Source organism: Petaurus breviceps, unplaced genomic scaffold (genome assembly GCF_028583685.1).
Source record: "Petaurus breviceps papuanus isolate PSGF00001 unplaced genomic scaffold, PetGlider_PUasm1.0 91041, whole genome shotgun sequence".
In the NCBI taxonomy this organism is placed as follows: Eukaryota; Metazoa; Chordata; class Mammalia; order Diprotodontia; family Petauridae; genus Petaurus; species Petaurus breviceps.
In genome coordinates, this window is record NW_027187400.1 from 9963946 (window position 1) to 9982011 (window position 18066).

The following is an 18066-nucleotide window of genomic DNA, read 5'->3' on the forward strand; positions in this document are numbered from 1 at the left end:
TTGGGGACCAAAATCGTTGTGATGTGGGCAAACCCCACTATGTGCCACAGAATATTGCTATGATTACAGATAAATATGATTGTAATGCTAATGAGTAACTGGGGTCTCTGGATGGTGTTTCCTGGTACTTCTTACAGTGGTTAGTGAGGGGAGAAGAAATAGAATATGTATGGCAGAGCTAAAAAAAAACCAAAGAGCCCCATGCTGAAGACTTGTGTTCAAATTCTGACTCTGTCATGACCTCACTAGTGGCCTTTGATAAGACACTTCATTTCTCTGCAACTCAGTTTCCTCAATTTTTTTTTTGCTTTTTGGAGGGCAATTGGGGTTGTGACTTGCCCAAGGTCACACAGCTAGCTTTTGTGTTAAGGGTCTGAGGCTGGATTTGAACTCAGGTCCTCCTGACTCCAGGGCCGGTGCTCTATTCACTGCACTACCTAGCTCCCCCCCCCCCACCCCACTTAGTTTCCTCATTTTGTAAAAAGAGGGAGGATGGACTATAGAATCTGATACATCTCTCTCAGCTCATGAAATTTATGTTCCAATGTCTTCTCTTGCTCTGACATTCAGTCTGCTGACATTCTGTTCTAACAATCTGTGTTCTGAAGTACCTTCCATCCCTGACATTCTATGTTCTGATGTTTCTTCCATCTTGGACAGTCTATATCAGTGGTGGGGGACCCTCTAGGTGCTCAAGTATGCCACTTCAGCTGAATCCAAACTTTACAAAGGGCTGCACTTGAGGACTTAGAGGGCCATATGTGGCCCCAAGGCTGCAGGTTACCCACCTCTGGCTATATTTTATTATTTCTTTCTGCTTTAAGAGAGGGAAGAGTGATATAGTAGAAAGAATGCTGATCTTGCACTCAGGAGGGCCTCGGTTTTAATCCTGTCTTTGACATTTAGTAGTTTTTTGTCATTGTTCAGTTGTTTTAGCCTCTTTGTGACCCCAACTGGGGTTTTCTTGGCAAAGATACTGGAGTGGTTTGTCATTTCCTTCTCCAGTTCATTTTTCAGCAGAGGAAACTGAGGTAACCAGGGTTAAGTGACTTGCCCAGGGTCACACAGGAAGTTTCTGAGGCCAGATTTGAACTTACATCTTCCTGACTCCACTGCACCTGCTTACCTCCCCATGACATAGCTGCTAAATGTGTAGGTTGAAGCTCAGAGAGGTTAAGTGACCATAGGCAAATCAACTTAATCTTTCCCTTTCCTTTTCTCTAAAATGAGGATAATCCTTGCCCTCCCTACTTCCCAGCACTATTGTGAGGAAAGTACTTTATAAACCATAACATGATACAGAAATACAAGTTCTTATTAAGAGGCTGTACTCTCAATCTCCTCTCCAACTCCGACATTTTATAATTTTATGAAATTTAATTTTATGAATGTTTATCTTCAGGATGATTTTGAGAAGGGATCAGTGTGAGTGGGAATCCTGGGTGCCCTCTCCTAGTAATTTGCACATCATGGTGGGTCTCTTCCAACTCTAACATTTAGAACATTTTAGTACTTCTAAGACTCTATGAATCAGTGTTTATTGGATTGACAGACACATGTCCCTCCAGATGGAATTGTAAACCACAACTCAATAATCCAGGGTCTTACAAAAACTTGGCTGGAAACCTGCTCCCTCTCTGTGATGCCACTGAAGAGTAGTAATCCTGATTAATCCCTAATAGAGATCCCCAGGGTCTGGGGCAGAGATGGACACATAGTAGGTGCTCATGTCTTGGCACATAGTATGCCTTTCAAATGATACCTACATGCATTCATTTGTTCATTCCTTCATTCATTGAGAGCTCTGATCTCCCTTTTAAGGTGAGAGATTCTCAGACTTCAGGCGTTGTGGAATGATTTCCACCCCCCTCCCTCATACTAGTTACTTTTGTTTCAGACATCTGTGGTCGTTCATTCCTGCTCTAGCTTCTCCAAGGGGCAATCATTTTTGTCCATGGGGGTCTGGGAGATTGTCCCAAAGACAGGATCCCAAAGACTTCCCTTTCTCCTTGAAGTCCAGCAGGTCCATGGATGCCCACTGCAGTTATGCTGGAGGACTGCAGAAGATGCTACGTGCCATTTAAAACATTTTTTTTTTTGAGGGAGGCACGAGGAGTCGACAGGCACGAGGCAGAAATGGGTCAGCTTTGCGGCATAGAGCTAACAGGGAGGATTCTGCAGCTGCCACTTACTGACAGGTATTTGCAGGGATGGAAAAGTACTGACCAAGAGAATGAGTTGAGCCATCAGTTAACAGTCAGTCAACAATGCTGTTCGACAAACATGTAAAAATTGCTTACTATGAGCAAAGCAAAAGGAGAAAGAGAAAGTCGGGAAGAAGTAGGTCCAAGAGCTGCCTCGGACCCAAATTGTTTGGGTGACCCTGGGCAAGCCACTTAACACCCCGCCCCCATCCCTCCTCCAGAGCCCCCAGGCTACTCTCTAAGACCAGAAACTGCCGAACAGTGGCGGATAAGCAGGCATCAAGGGAGTTTTCCCTACTTGGTGCCTCAAGACCAATGAGATCACAGATCTTGGCCAAACAAAAAAATAATGTGCAAAGTACTCAGCTTGGGGGCTCAGATATAGCTCCAAGGGCTCTCAGTTTAACAAAAAACCAACTCCTTGAAATACTGCAGATGTAGTGGAAAGAACACAGATTGAAGTTAGAAGACACTGGTTCGAATCCCGCCGGTGCCACTCACGACCACTGTGTAGCCTGGAGCAAGTCACAGCCTCCCCGGGCTTCTAATTCCTCTCATGGAGAAGGAGGAGGCTGGGCTAGATAGTCTTCCAAGTCAAGTCACCGAGCATTTATTAAGCCCCTACTAAGCTCCAGGCTCTGATGCAAAGAAAGGCTGCTCTCAGTCTAATGGGGGAGACAACAGAACTACATACAAACACTATATACAGGCTGTCCCAAAAGTCTTAGTGCAGCTTTAAGCTACTAAATCTTCCCAGAAAAGAGATTGATCGGGAGGAGACTCGAATCAGAAATCCGAAGGTGAAAAGTTACTAGGCTATTAAAGCTTAATAGAGACAGGCTAAACCTATGATCCTGTGACATTTATCAGCTGCGTGACTTTGGGCAAGTGCCTCAGTTTCCACATCTGTAATATGGGGCGACCAGATGGCCTGCGAGGTTCTTTCAAGCTGTTAATCGAAGATCCTAAGACGTTCGATCGCTGTGGGACCCTAAGCGAGTGCTACACCTCTCTGATCTTCAGTTTCCTACGCGGTGGAATGAGGGGGTTGGGCTAGAAGCTCTCGGAGGTGTCCGGTTTAGCTCTGAATTCCGCACCAATCCCAGGTCTCCCTCCCTCCCTCGCTTTGCGCTTCTTCTCCCCGCGCAGCCCAGGCTCTTACCTATGGGTGCCGGGAGTGACTGTTTCACTGGACTATACCTAAGTCCAGACTTGCCCTGGGGGGAGGGGTGGATAAGCCTAAGAAGCGAGGTGGGAGGGGGGAGGAGGAGAGGAGGGATGGTGGGAGACGGGAGGAGAGGTGAGGAGTAATGGGGGGCAGATCTAAAGGGGCGGTGGAGGGGTACTAAAGCGAGGTGGGAAAGAGAGTAGGACAGCGGGTGCAGTGAGGGAGGAGGAGGACTGGAGGGAAGGAAGGAGAAGGGGGAGTGGGAGAGGGGCCTCTTCCTCCTCCTCCTCCCCTTCCTCCTCCCTCTTCTCCCCCTCCCCCTCGGCCCCGCCCCCTGCTCCCAGCCCCGCCCCCGGCCCGGCGCTGACGTCAGCAGCGGCCCGCCCCTCATTGTCAGTCCGGTGGAGCTGGAGCTGCCGGCCGCCCGGAGGAGCCCAGCGCGGGGAGCCTCCGCAGCGCGGGCGGGCCGGGCCGGGGCCGGGGCCGGGGCCGCAGCCGCCCAGGTGAGAACGGGGCCCCGGGGAGAGAGCGGGAGCCTGAGGGAGAGATCGGCAGGGGCCTCCGGAGAGGGCGGGCGGCCCGGGACGCGGGGACCGAGCCCGGGCTGAAGGAGCCCGGGCGGGCGAACTGGCGCGTGGGGCACTCGCGGAGGGCGCCGAAGCCTCCTCGCGGGGGCGGCCCGAGGCCGCTGGGCTACGGCCACCTGAGCTGGAGCTCGGGGCTGACAGTCCGGACGGAGAGCGAGGCGGGCGGGTGAGTGAGGGGCGAGAGCCCCCCGGAGCCGTGGGGAAGGAGGGGGCGTCCGGGGGGCGCGAGCGTGTGCCTGAGTGTGTGACAGGCTGCGGAGGTGGAAGGGGCCGGCACAGTGGGCTCGATCATCCCAGAAAAGAGATTGATTGGGAGGAGACTCCAAGGAGAAATCTGGAGAAGGTGAAAAGCCGAGGAGAGCTGGGGGAGGGGGAGAATCCGGGGTGAGAAGCTGAGGCGAGGAGGGGAGAAGTTAAGGTGAGGAGGGGACAATCTGCGATGGAGGGAGAAGATCTGAGCCGAGAAGTGAGGAGGGGGAGAATCTGCTGAGGGAGAGACTGGGGGAATCTGAGTAGAGAAGTGGGGAGGGGGGAATCTGAGAACTTAGGAGAGCAAGAATCTACTCCGAGGAGAGGTGAGGAGAGAGCAATTCGAGGTAAGGAGGGGAGAATCAGTGGAGAGAGAGTTCGCTCTGTGTGGGGAGTAAAAATCAGAGGAGAATTAGTGGAAGGTGGGAGTGGGAAGCAGGGAATCCGGGGGTTTGGGGCGGGAAAATGAAGTGTAAAGGATTTGAGGGCGCGGTGGTGGTGGGGTCCCCAATCGAGTATAGGGGGCTGTACGGGGAGGAGGGGAGAACCCTGAGAGGAAGGAAGTGATCATACAGGAAGAGCCCGGGAGATCGAGGAGGGGAGGGGAGAGTTTGGGAATGGGGAAGGGACAGGAACAGGAATTGAGGGTGGGAAGGAGGCCCTGGCGGGTCCGAAGAGAATCCCTTCTCCCCACCCTGGGAGGGGGTGAGGGGAGGTCAGAAGGAAAGGAAAGGAAGGGAAGGGAAGGGAGTGGAGTGGAGTGGAGTTGAGTTCTGTGGCTGTAGCAGCAGCAGCTGTCTGCCCTGCCTGCTGTCCCAGGCGATGCTGGTTTCGGCTTAGACCAATGGGCTGAGAAGGAATTTGAGGCATTTGCTTTGTTTAAGTTGCCAGTAGACAGTCCTTAAAACTAATTAATGATGGAATCTGAAAGGAAATGCGGGGAGAGCTCGGGGAAGGGGCTAATTACCAAGCCGGGCGCCTGGGGAGGAGGCCATGCCTGCGTTGGGGGAGCACCGCCCCCTCTCCCCCCCCAGCCCCGGAGTCATATTAAACTTTTCCGCCGAGTGTGCGGCTTGTCTACCCGCCTGCCTGCCTCCTGCTTGCCTCCTTCCCTCCCTCCTTCCCTCCCTCCTTCCCTCCCTCTGCTTCCCAGAGATCTATGCCGATCTCCCCACAGAAACCCAGAGGGTAATCATGGCTTCTAGAAGTACAGCCATGAACTGTGGTTTTGAGAGTGAGTGTCCTTTTCCAGAGAAGGGAGGGTGTCTTCAGGGAATCTCGTGTCCTTGGGAGTGAGTATTCCAGGTCATGGGCCCCTCTTAACCGTCGCTCTGGTATCTTGCGGTCCCGGTTAATAGCTTGGGTATGCGAGCCTAGGAGGATCGGCTGGCCATTGAGCATTTCTTCTTCACGTCAGACCCTTTCCTAGTGCCCCGGGAGCAGCGTTACGTATTGTCTCAGCAATGCCCAAGCCGGTTCTCACGCTCTTGGGGTAGACACCCCCAAAGAGGAAGCGTCCTAGACTAGAGACTAGATATACTGACCTGCCATGCTAGTCCCACCCCCCCTGACTCACTCGGTGACCTTGGGGGAAGGGACTTGTGTTGTCTTATCTGACAATTGAGGATAATGCTCCTGGGCCCTCCCAGCCTCTTGGGGATGTTATGAGGGGCGGTGTCTCTCTGAGGTACATTTCTTTTACCCACTGACTGCTGCTCGATTCTAATTAGCTTGGCCTGGTATCAGAACTGAGGACATTCAATTCCTCCTATGACTTGTCTCCACCACCTGACAATAGTGGACCATGGAGTGTAGGGATTTTAGATCTGTGAGGAACCTTCAAGATCATGAAATCTTACTCGTTTTTTTTTGTGTTCAGTACTCTTCTTGACCCCATTTGGGCTTTAATTGGCAAAGATGCTGGTGTGGTTTGCCATTTCCTTCTCCAGCCGATTTTACAGATGAGGAAACCAAGGCAAACAGGCTTAAGTGATTTGCCCAGGGTCACACAGCTAGGAAGTGTCTGAGGCGGCATTTGAATTCAGGTCTTCCTGACTCCAGGCCTGGCAGCTAGCGGCCCCTCTCATTTTATAGAATAGAAAACAGGTCCTGGGGGAGGGGAAGTCACTTACCCAGGGTCACACTGCTAACAGAGGTTAGAACTCTGCCTCTGACAGATCCAGTGCTCTTTTCACTGTGCCATTTTCTGTGGGAGAACATGAGCTGTTATACTTTGCAAACACACCTTTCTATCACCCTTCTGTGGGAGTGGAGTGTTTTGAATGGCTAAGTGAAGTAACCAAGTAGAAAATTCTTCTGTCAGAAATAATTATTTTGGTCAGAATTTCCCCTCAGGGCAGATATGTTTTTGATCACTTTGCTTTGTGGAATTTTCCAAGTTTCTAAAATTAAACTATTTTCCTAAACATTGTAAGAAAATCTATTTGAGCAAACTGGGAATAGTTTGTTTGGGGGAGGGGTCAGTGGGCACGGATAAACCAGCAGAAATCTAAGTTTCCTGGATTGTTTCAATTTCTCAAATGCTTTCCACTTTTCTCATTTGTAGTATGTTTGTATATATTTATTACATACATATATATACATATATATATATCAACCCTACTAAGTTGTTTGAACGTAGGGAGTGTTTTCTTATCATTCCCCCTCCTTAGTGACTAGTATATTATACATAGTAGTCACTTAACACATATTTGTTGAATAAAAGAATGAGCAGTTTTCCTAGAATTAGAGTAGCTGTCAAGGACCTTAGAAGGAGGGAGGAAGTAAATATTTAATCACCTACTATGTGCCAAACTTAACTACTTTGGCCACATAATCGAGAAGAGGAGACTCATTGGAAAAGACCCTGATGTTGGAAAAGATTGAAGGCAAAAGGAAAATGGGACAAAAGAGGAGGAGGTGGACAGTGTTATGGATGCAATGAACATTAGCTAAGACAGACTTTGGGAGACAGTGGGGGACAGAAGGCCCTGATGTACTATGGTCCATGGGGTCATCAAGAGTCGGACAGGACTGAATGACTGAACAACAACCTATGCCAGGTACTGTGCTAATATTTTACAAATATCTCATTTGATCCAAGAAATTATCTAGTTCAGCATTGTTATTTTACAGATGAGGAAACTGACGCCTGTGGACTTGAATTGACTTGCCCGAGGTCACACAGATTTCCTCCTGACTCTAGGGTTTTTTCTCTGATACACTTAAGCTTTATCATTTTTTGTGGACTGTGCATTTGACCTAGCTTTCCTTAGTTCTCGGGAGTTAACTTTTCCCCATTATTTTGAAGCACTGTCTAGAAATAAAATGACCTGGATTCTAGTGCTAGTTTTCATGTGGAAAAACTCTGTGAACCAGGCCTGTCATTTAAGTCACTCTTTAGTAAATTGGGATACATACACATACCATTGTCTCACAGTAGTGTTGTCAGAATGCACAAAACAAGCATTTATTAGATTGATGCTATGTCTTGGTGTCTTGGATTTAGGTCTGGAAGTGATTTTAGTGGGTCTATGCAGAGTACTGCATGAAAAACCTCCCCCCACAGAACTGCCATCCTACTGGGGGAAATTCACCAGAAAATGTTTTTTGTTGAGGGCTTGATGGCTTTGAGTTTGGGGTCTTAGACAACATAGACATTGATGGCAGTACATAGTAGGTGCTTTATAAAATGGCGGTGGTATTCCCCAGATGAAAATGTCAGATAGCTGGAGAGTTTCTGTTACAGTTGTTTGATGGGGTCAGAGGGTGTGGATCGGTGGGTAGTAGGAAGAAAGAAGCCCTCTTTGTGATATTCAGGAACAGAAAGTGAATACTTTCTCATGTTATGTACCTCTGGAAGTTTTTAAGGCAGTTCAGTAAAGGTATACACATTCAGATCAAGACAAGCCTGCTAAACCCTAACCTAAAGGGGTGGTATTATGTTAATTATTCCTAATAAACTTTGATTTGCATTTTTAACACGTTTTGTTTGGGGGAGATAATTTTATTTTGTGTGTATTTGGGGATAGGGCACTTTTGGTAGGGATTTCTTTTTTCTTTTTGGAGGGGGGAGGGCAGGACAATTGGGATTAAATGACTTGCCCAAGGTCACACAGTTAGTAAGTGTTAAGTATCTGAGGCCATATTTGAACTCAGATCCTCCTGACTCCAGGGTGGGTGCTCTATTCACTGCTGTCACCTACTCACTCCTTGGTAGGAATTTCCGTTAGTACCTGGGGCTCTGATGAAATTTACAATTAGACTCCATTATGCCTTTCTGGTCAGAGAGAAAGATTACTAAGGTGACATGGTTAAGGCTAGAAAAAGTAGTAGCTTGGGGTGGCTAGGTGGCGCAGTAAATAGAGCACCAGCCCTGGAGTCAGGAGGACCTGCGTTCAAATCTATCCTCAGACACTTGACACACTTGCTAGCCTTGTGACTTTGGGCGAGTCCCAACCCCAATTGCCCTCCAAAAAGCAAAAAAAAAAAAAAAAGGTAATAGCTCTATTTCTTTAAGGTTTACAAAGCACTTCATAAGAACTGGTGAGGTAGGCAGTGAAAGTACATTATCCCCATTTTATAGATGTGGAAACTGAGGCTTAAAGGAGTGAGTTAAGTGATTTATTGGTTCATGGTTACACAGATAGAAAGTGTCAGAGCCAGGACTCAAAAGGTTTTTTTAGTCTCCTGAGTCATAAGTCCAGTGCTCCATCCCCTACTTCTTCATCTAGTGAAAGGGTGTTTTGTTTGATGAAACCTAGGGATCTCTTCTTAGAACAAGGTTTTTAAATGCATGTGATAAAATACATAGAATTGCAGAGGAAACTATGTATGTATGTGTATGTATATATGCACACATATAACATATATGTTAATATAGGACTCTAATATGTAATTAATATATAACACCAACATATAATATATAAATCTATACTATTATATAATCAACATACTATTTACATGATATAATAAACAATATGAGACGTATTAAAATATAAAAATATTTTACAAACAAATTCATGATCCCTCAGTTAAGAACCCCTACTCTGGAAAGATTCTCTAGATAATTGAGATGTTAAGTTAAAGGTGGTGTGAAGAAGCAAGGGACCAGGAGAGATGAGGGTTGTTAGTGTAAGTAAGGCAAGAAGAAATGGATTAGGGCTCAAGGAATCTTGGGGACAGTGGCAATTACTAAAGATGCTGTTAAAACTGATCAGAAAGTTGGGTATTCATATGTTCCTTTTATGAAATGTTAGCCCCTAGAGGACAGAGGCTGATATTTTTATGTAGGATTATATGATAAGGGACTTGTCTCTTGAGTATTTCAAAACCTTGATATCTAACCCTTAAGAACTAACATTTCATAAATGGAGGACTTCAGGTAAAAACAAAAAACAACCATCTACAACATCTTAGTTTTCTGAAAAATCTTGGTTTTTTCCCCCTCTGATAATTCCTCTTATCCATCAAGTCTCTTATTCATCCCTAGACTTCCTACAGCCCTGCTCCTTGTTTTTTCTTCAGAGAAATCTCTAAAATTCCTGTGTTTACCTCTTTTATTCCCACTCCATAAATTGGCACCTTATTTTCAACTCTACTGCTCAATAATGCCACCTCACACTTAGAAAAGTTTGTCTACAAATTCCTTCTGTCAGAATCACTGTTAGGTGGTATAAGCATTTCAATCACCAGATAAGGAATCAGTTTTAGAGGAGATATGGGATGTATTGATAGTCACACAATGTGGCCCTCATACCCAGGCTCTCTTGATACCTCTATGATATTGCTCTTAATCTACTTTGAAGCCCCTAAATGTGGCTCAGGTCTCACAGGGTCCTCTAGTTTTGGTCGGAAACACCATTTAAAGAACCAAACAGAATTCAGAGGCACCACTCCTCTCTCTTCCACTCCACCCCACTCACAGGACCACACCAACATTTGAGAAACTTAAAAATGTTATTGAAAATAAATAACTTGACTCATTAAAATCATTGTATCATAGCAGCAGTTACCTTTCCAGATATCATTTCTTTCCTCTTTGCTTGTCATCCAGAGACCTTGTTCCAAGAAACCTCTGGAATATCCCTGTTGCCCAACTTCATTTTGGCAAATGAAGTATTTACTGTGAGGACATCCCCCTCTCCATCAGTTACCTTCCTTCTTTAGTATTTTAAGGTTCTGTGATTTCTTTCTTTTTTTTTTTTTTTTTGCTTTTTGGAGGGCAATTGGGGTTAAATGACTTGCCCAAGGTCACACAGCTGGTTTTTTGTGTGTTAAGTGTCTGAGGTCAGATCTGAACTCAGGTCCTACTGACTCCAGGGCCGGTGCTCTATTCATGCACCACCTAGCTGCCCCAAGGTTCTGTGATTTCGATAGTAGTGGAGCAGATAATTGTTCTGGTTGATAAAAGTGCAGCTCTTGGTGCTCACCTCTCCTGGATTTAGCCAAGCTGATTCTTGAACAGCTTCCGCTTGGCATTCAAGGGCTCTCACAATCTGTTTCTGCCCCTTTCTGATCGGTCACTAACCTTTAACTTTGAGTAGGTCTGTCCACTTATTGTTCCCTGGACGGTGTCTTGTGCTTGTCTACATCATTACCTTTATCTTCTTACTTTCCCCTCTGCATGGCTTGAAGCATCTCTAGCCTTTAAAATCCGACACATCTTTCAAGGTCATTGAGCCTTCCCCCTACCAACCCAGCTCATAACTGTCTCTTTCTTCCTTCTCCAAATTCCTCTGGCATTTATTTAATGCCTTTTGCCTCTATCACTCATTTGACACATCCTTAATTGATTTTTTTTCACATGCTTATGTCTTATCTCTCCAAGATTTTAATTTTCATAATAGCAGGACCTGGCTTTTCTTATGTCTGTCACCATCTTCTTGATTATACGAGGTGCTTATAAATGTTTCCTAACTTTGACCATTGCTGTAGTCATCAGCATAAATTGACATCTACATAACACTTTCATTTTTGCTAAATGCTTTACAGACATTCTATCTTGCTCATTTGAATGTAACTAATTCTTTGAGTTAAGTAGGCACTACAGGTATTATTATTATTATTATTGACATGTTACAGATCAAGAAATTGAGACTGATTGAATTTATGACTTGCCCATGGTCAGGTAGCTAATCATTGTCAGAGGTATGAGGACACAGGTGTTGTCCAAATGCGCAGTTTCTACATGAACACTGAATTTTTTGTTACTTGATATCAGATTAAGTCTATAGAATTTATATTACAAAGTGAGAGAGGAATATCATTTTAGCCTGTGGAAGGAAGAAGACTGTAAGTTCCCTAATCTTCCTGGACCTCCTTTTTTTTAATCTTTAAAAGGAAGAATTTGGCCTAAATTAGTATTTTTAACCTTTTTTGTGTGTCTTGGACCCTTGTGTGTCTGATGAAGCCTGTGTCAATCATCTCCAAATAATGTTTTTTTAAAAAATCGTTTAATGCTAGATTCCTGTTAGATTAAGTTAGTAAAAATAAAGATAATAACATATAATTTTTTCCCCCATTCAAATTCACAGATCTCCTGAAATCTATCCACAGACCTCTTAGTGGTCCATGGGCTCCAGGTTAGAAACCCTAGGCCTATAGGATCTCTAAGGCCCCATTGACCTTGATTCTTTTCTCTCCCTCAGGCATATTACACTCCAGACAGACTGGATTACCAAACCATTCTCATAGTCTTCTCATAGTCCAGCGTTTTTGTTCTTGGCATATCTCCTTTTCTTGGGATGTGCCTTCTCCTCTAGCTGAAATGCTTCTGGTCTTGGACTTGTCATCTTTTCCATGAAGGCTTCCCTAATCTCTCTCTCTCTCTCTTTTCTTTTTGGAGGGCAGTTGGGGTTAAGCGACTTGCCCAAGGTCACACAGCTGGTGTTTTTTGGTGTTAACTGTCTGATGCCGCATTTGAACTCAGGTCCTCCTGACTCCAGGGCCGGTGCTCTATTCGCTGCGCTACCTAGCCGCCCCACTTTTTGGAGGACAATTGGGGTTAAGTGACTTGCCCGAAGTCCCATGGCTAGTAAGTGTGTCAAGTGTCAGGTCGGATTTGAACTCAGGTCCTCCTGAATCCAGGACCAGTGCTCTATTCACTGTGCCACCTAGCCGCCCCTATTCCTCTCTTCCTCTATCACCCCAAGCCAGTGCTATCTTGGCATCACCCACCTTGGTGGTTTTAGTTGGGTCCCAGTCCTGCCCACAGATGCTCTTATAGAATTTTGTTATTGACCGTGTGCTAGCTCTGCAAAATGCTTTCCTGGCCAATAAATAAATAAATGCTTGTTTGAGTTATTAATGCCTTCACTGTGAAAGCCATGGGCTAGAAGAGGTGTGAGGTGGGGTGAGATGAGGAGGGGGCGCTGAGTTAGCTTCTTCAGCAAAACACACTTTATTTTGACGACAACCATAAAAACCTCGAAGCCAATTAAGCCTATTTAAAGCTACCAAGACCAGCCAGTAGCAAATTTATTCTCTTTCCTGGTCCTATGGTAGGTTTTTATTGAAATTCTAGTTTGCTTAATTTGAATCATCAGTTGGAAGACCCAATTTAATAATTTTTCTTTTAAAATTGTATTTCCATTTTTGAGTGTCTTCATGTATTTTTCCACAACCAATATGAATGTAGGTCTATTTATTAAGCGTTAAAAATACTATAATTAAAAGCAACGATTCATCATTTTGTTCACTTTTTTCCTTTTCCCCATTAATTTTGTAGCTTCATCAGGAAATTGGTGACTTAGTAATTTTATTTATTGAAGCTAATGCCAGTGGTTATTGAGAAATAGGCATAGAAATTGCTTAATTAATTGAAACAATCTTGGTGAGGATTGAGTTCATAGATGTAGAACTGGAAGGTACTTCAGAGGCCATCTGGTTCAACCTCCTGAGGAAACTGAGGCCCAGGGAGGTCATGACTTGAGTTCACTGTCCATAGGCTGGGTGACTGACCACTTGTCAAGGATGTCTAAAGTTTGGCATCTAAACTCAAGGACTAGGGCACTTGAGGTCCCTCCTACCTCTGGGATTCCAGAATTCTATGCTTGAAAGTTTCAGGAAAAATTTTTACTTTTTACTAAAATAAGCATGTGTATTTTTTGTCCATTTTAGACTACATTTAAGTTATGTGAAACGTTTTCTACACCAGATCAAAATGAAAAACTTAGGAGCACAATTCATGTTTAATGAGAATTCATTTAACTCGAAAAACTTTTATTCCTTATCGAATTACAAAGAATTATTAGGAGGTGGAAGAGATTTTTAGCAATCCATGTAATCTCATTTTATAGATGAGGAAACTGAAGTCTATAGAAGTGAAATGACTTGAACTAAGGTCAAAAGAAAGGTGAGCTTTCTTTCTTTCTTGATTTTCAAACAGTTTTCCCACTTGGAATTAAGACTAAATCATCATTGAATATTTGTTGAAGTTCCCTGATTTCCAGGCCGACTGAGTTTCAAAACTCATCTTGAAAATGTTTTTCTTGAGTGGTTAACCCAAAACACTGCAATTGATGTAATGAATGCTATTAATGAATCAATAAACATTTATTAAGTAACTACTATTTGCCAGGCACCGTGCTAAGCATTGGTGATATAATTGATTATTGAGATTAACTGAGTGATGATTGTTGGACATTTATATAGCCTAACCAACCCGTCTTCAGAGAGACCCTGGTGTGGATGGTTGAGGATCAGCAAAACCAGTCACCTGGTTCATTCCTCTGATCTCATAGTAGAGAAAATCGCAAGAGTCACTGAATTTCAGAGTTGAAAGAGATTTCAGAGGTCATCTTGTCCAACCTGTTCTTGAATAGAAATCTCTTCTCCATGACATCCTTGGCAAGTAGTCATGTAGATTTTGCTGAAGATATTCAGTGAAGGGGAACCCACCATCACCTGAGATAGACAAGACCGGAAGAATTCTGTATTCCCTTTCCCTTCTTGTCTGGCTTCTTCCCCTGCCCCCACCCCACCCCACCTGCCTGCCTGCCCAATCTTCTGTTATCCAGGTTAGTTCCTTGATGTTGTCTATCTTCCCTCCATCTTAGTTGTATTCCCTCTGGATATGCTAAAATGAGTCAATGTCCTTCTTAATTGTCCTTTTCAGAATATGATTCTTCTTTCTATATTAGATACTTTTAGTTCATCAAGATAATTAAAAAGTTTAAATATTTATTTTAACATATAATTACATATTATAGAATATTTTAATATTATATTCTTTAATAAATATATATTTAATAAATATTTATTAAATACAAATTAAAATATTGAAAATAATGAAAACATTTTATGTTGTAGCAACAAGAATAAGTTAAGAATATCAGTGTATTGAGAGAATCTTATCTTTATTATAGAGGTCTTACATGGAATGTTTCTTTCCTGAAGTTCAGGAAAATGTTTTCCAAGGAAATTAATTATACCCACTCTGTTTCCATCCAGATCCCATATGCGCTGACTGCTATTCCTCTAGGGGAACTAAATCCTTGCAACAGTTGCTTAACCTCCCTGGGTCCTGTTCTTCTCATCTCTAAAAAGAGAGGTTTGGGTTAGATGGTCTTCCAGCTCTGGATCTGTGATCCTACTGTGACACCACAATTTTATTCCATCTGGTGTGTGATCTATTTGCTGAACTTTTCTTACAAGATGAAACACATATTGTGTCCTTCCAGAGAACCAGAAAATGGTATACTCTTGAATCTGTGATACCTTTTAAAACTGTTTTCACATAGCTTTTCTTTATTGTAGAATGTTTCAGGCAAAGTAAAATTTCAATTGAAAAACAAAACTTTGTTATTTTCTCCATCCTGACTGGTCACATTGGCTTAGAAGTGTCTGGCCCTTCTGCTGCTTTAAGAAATAGAATCTTTGGTAAAGGCTCATGAGTATTGGAATTGGCCCCACTGTAATCGCATAATGGTGTCAAGGAGGAAACATGATCCCCTGCAATTCATTCTATACACCCTCCAGAAAGTGAAGTTGTCACTGAACTTGGATCACAAAATGTTCTCAAATGTTCTCTCTCACAGGGTACCCTGGAAATGGCAAGCTCAGGAGACAGAGGAAGGCCTAAGCCAACCTCCGGGTCAAGTTCTAGTTTCCAGAGACCTACACAACAATCTGTGAATTTGAGAAAAGGAAAGTTCCCCTTTTTCCTTCAGAAGCCATAAATATCTGTGGTCCAATTGAACAAGTAGATCCCCCCTTCTGCTTTTTCCTTAGGATCTACCTGCTCTCTCATTTGGCCTTGTTTGTACTATAAATGCACAGCAAAAGCCTTTTCAGAGGATCTTCATTCCACAAAATATGTTGTAGTCAGAGAATCACAGAATTTGGAAATGGAAGACAGGACCTTGGAGATGGCTAGTCCAATTCCCTCATTTTCCTTGGAGTTGAGGAAACAGACCCAGAGAGATTAAATGATTTAACCAAGAAATACAAATTGTGCTGAGGTCTGAACTTAACCTACTGTCCCCCTGAACTACGTTAGTCTTCTCCATGTTGCCCTGTAGTAAGTAACTGCTCTCCATGGGCAGCAAGATGGTGCAGTGGACAGAGCACTAAGCCTGGAGTCAGGAAGACACATCTTCCTGACTTCAAATCTGGCCTCAGATACTTACTAGCTGTGTGACCCTGGGCAAGTCACTTAACCCTGTTTGCCTCAGTTTCCTCATTTGTAAAATGATCTGGAGGAGGAAATGGAAAACCATTCCAGGATCTTTGCCAAAAAACCCCAGATGGGGTCATGAGGAGTTAGACATGACTGAAGAATAGCTCTCCATATTCTTTACTGAGGTCAGCATCATCCCTTTTTAAAACCTTTATCTTTCTTATTTATGAACTTAAATATCAACAAGATAAATGTTTCAGTATACAAAGAACAGGGAAGAGGACTGTATATGAAACAGAATAAAACTGAATATTTCTCTCCTCCCCCTCCCCTTTTGGGAAATAGAACTCCCCCTCCCCTTCCAGGCATTTACCCAAGGCCAAAATCGAAGTTTGGGCTTGGCCCTGGGCCCAGGATTTGTCTCTAGTCAGTCCTAGTCTTTGACTCAATGTCTTCTGCACTAGACATGTTGTTATGATATCCTTCCCCTTGTAATTTCACCTTTGTTCATTCACTTGGACAATGAGAGAAGGTCTAAGTAGCTGTCATGAACTGGGGACTGGTAGAGAAGACTGAGGAAAACCCTTCTTCTTGTAGATTAAGGGTTCTTAAACTTGTTTCTGTATTGTGGACCCCTTTAACAGGCTGGTGAAACCTATGAACCCCTTCTCAAAGTAAGGTTTTTAAATAATTGAAGGAGATGCTAAATTTCAGTTAAAAATAAATGAAAATAAATTTTTTTCCCCATCCAAGTTGAAGCTAATAATCTCCAACTTCAGAATTTTTGTTCTGGAGTAATTGGCCACAGTGTCACTTGCAGTATAAGCTTAACTTTTTCCTTTGTCAACAGGTAGGGCAATAGGGGTGGCTAGGTGGCATAGTGAATAGAGCACCAGCCCTAGAGTCAGGAGGACCTGAGTGCAAACGCACCCTTAGACACTTGACATACTTACTAGCTGTGTGACCTTGGGCAAGTCACTTAACCCCAATTGACTCGCCTTCCCCATTCCAAAAAAAACCCAAATGGGTAGGACAAAAGACCATTAGACTGGGAGCTGTGGGATAATTTCTTATTTATTGCTAACTAAGATGCCTCACATTTAATTATTCTGGAATATTGGAGGATTTAGCCCCTGAGTAAGAGGTATAACTTTCTGAGGCCCAAGAGTCTAGCCAGTGGAAGTAAGGGGGGATAAAATGTCCCCCTAAAAAAGATTTCTCTGTGAGGACCCTGGTGCATCTTGACTTAACCTCTTTAAGGACCTTAGAGGAGCTACCACATGGTGTGTTGGTGAGAACACTGGATTAGGAGACAGGAGATCTGGATTCCAAACCCAGTTCTGTTATAGTTTGGGTATGAGACCTTGGACAAGTAAATTTCCTCTGTGCTTTAGTTCTCTTCTTCAGAATATGAAGGGTTGGACTAGGTGTCTCCTACCTCTGACAGTGTATGTTCTAAGGCTCCTCCCAGTTCTGACATCCTGTGTTCTTAGGTCCCTTCCAGTTCTGACATCCTGTGTTCTCAGGTCCCTTCTAGTTCTGACATCCTGTGTTCTCAGGGCCCTCCCAGCTCTGACATCCTGTGTTCTAAGGGCCCTCCCACCCTGACATCCTGTGTTCTAAGGGCCCTCCCACCCTGACATCCTGTGTTCTAAGGGCCCTCCCAGCTCTGACATCTTGATATCCTGTGTTCTAAGGCCTCTCCCAGCTCTAACATCCTGTGTTCTAAGGCCCCTCCCAGCTCTAACATCCTGTGTTCTAAGGCCCCTCAAAAGCTCTAACATTTTAGGTTTTTAGAGGACTCTTCTATTTCTGATCTTCTGTGACTATAACTTTGAATCCCCTTTTGAATAATCTGAACAAAACAACAATTTTGGAAGGACAAAGAAACTTCGTCAGACATCGATTTTATTTCCAAAATAGCAAATAACACAGAAATAATTTCTTAAACTTTGAAATAAAGTTTGGTAAAAAATGAGGCATTGTAGGTGAGAGTCTGATTTGACAATTCAGACAAATTCTTGCTAATGTATGATTCACTTACATGCATTATGCCAGTATTGTATGTAATACTAAAGTATGTAATTCACTCTCACATTCCTAGTGTTACTATAAAGCAGTAGGAGTGATTTTTTTTTTTCCTTTTGGAAATGTCAGAACTTCTATAGTCAAATGTGTTTTGTTTCTTTGGGGGAACTGACACACATTTCCACGGTGCTACCATAACTCAGAGCATTT

At 43.7% G+C, this 18066-nt stretch overlaps 1 protein-coding gene across 2 annotated transcripts in view; it reads left to right on the plus strand.

Annotated features, from left to right (window-relative positions):
* Positions 1 to 3768: 3768 nt before the first annotated feature.
* LUZP1 (leucine zipper protein 1) overlaps positions 3769 to 18066 on the plus strand; it is a 104833-nt gene continuing 90535 nt past the window's right edge. Inside the window, exon 1 of one of the 2 annotated variants that reach the window (XM_069079545.1) lies at positions 3769 to 3875. The gene's annotated coding sequence lies outside the window, so the exon portion shown is untranslated. The remainder of the gene's footprint in view (positions 3876 to 18066) is intronic. The other variant, XM_069079546.1, reaches the window with a different exon arrangement.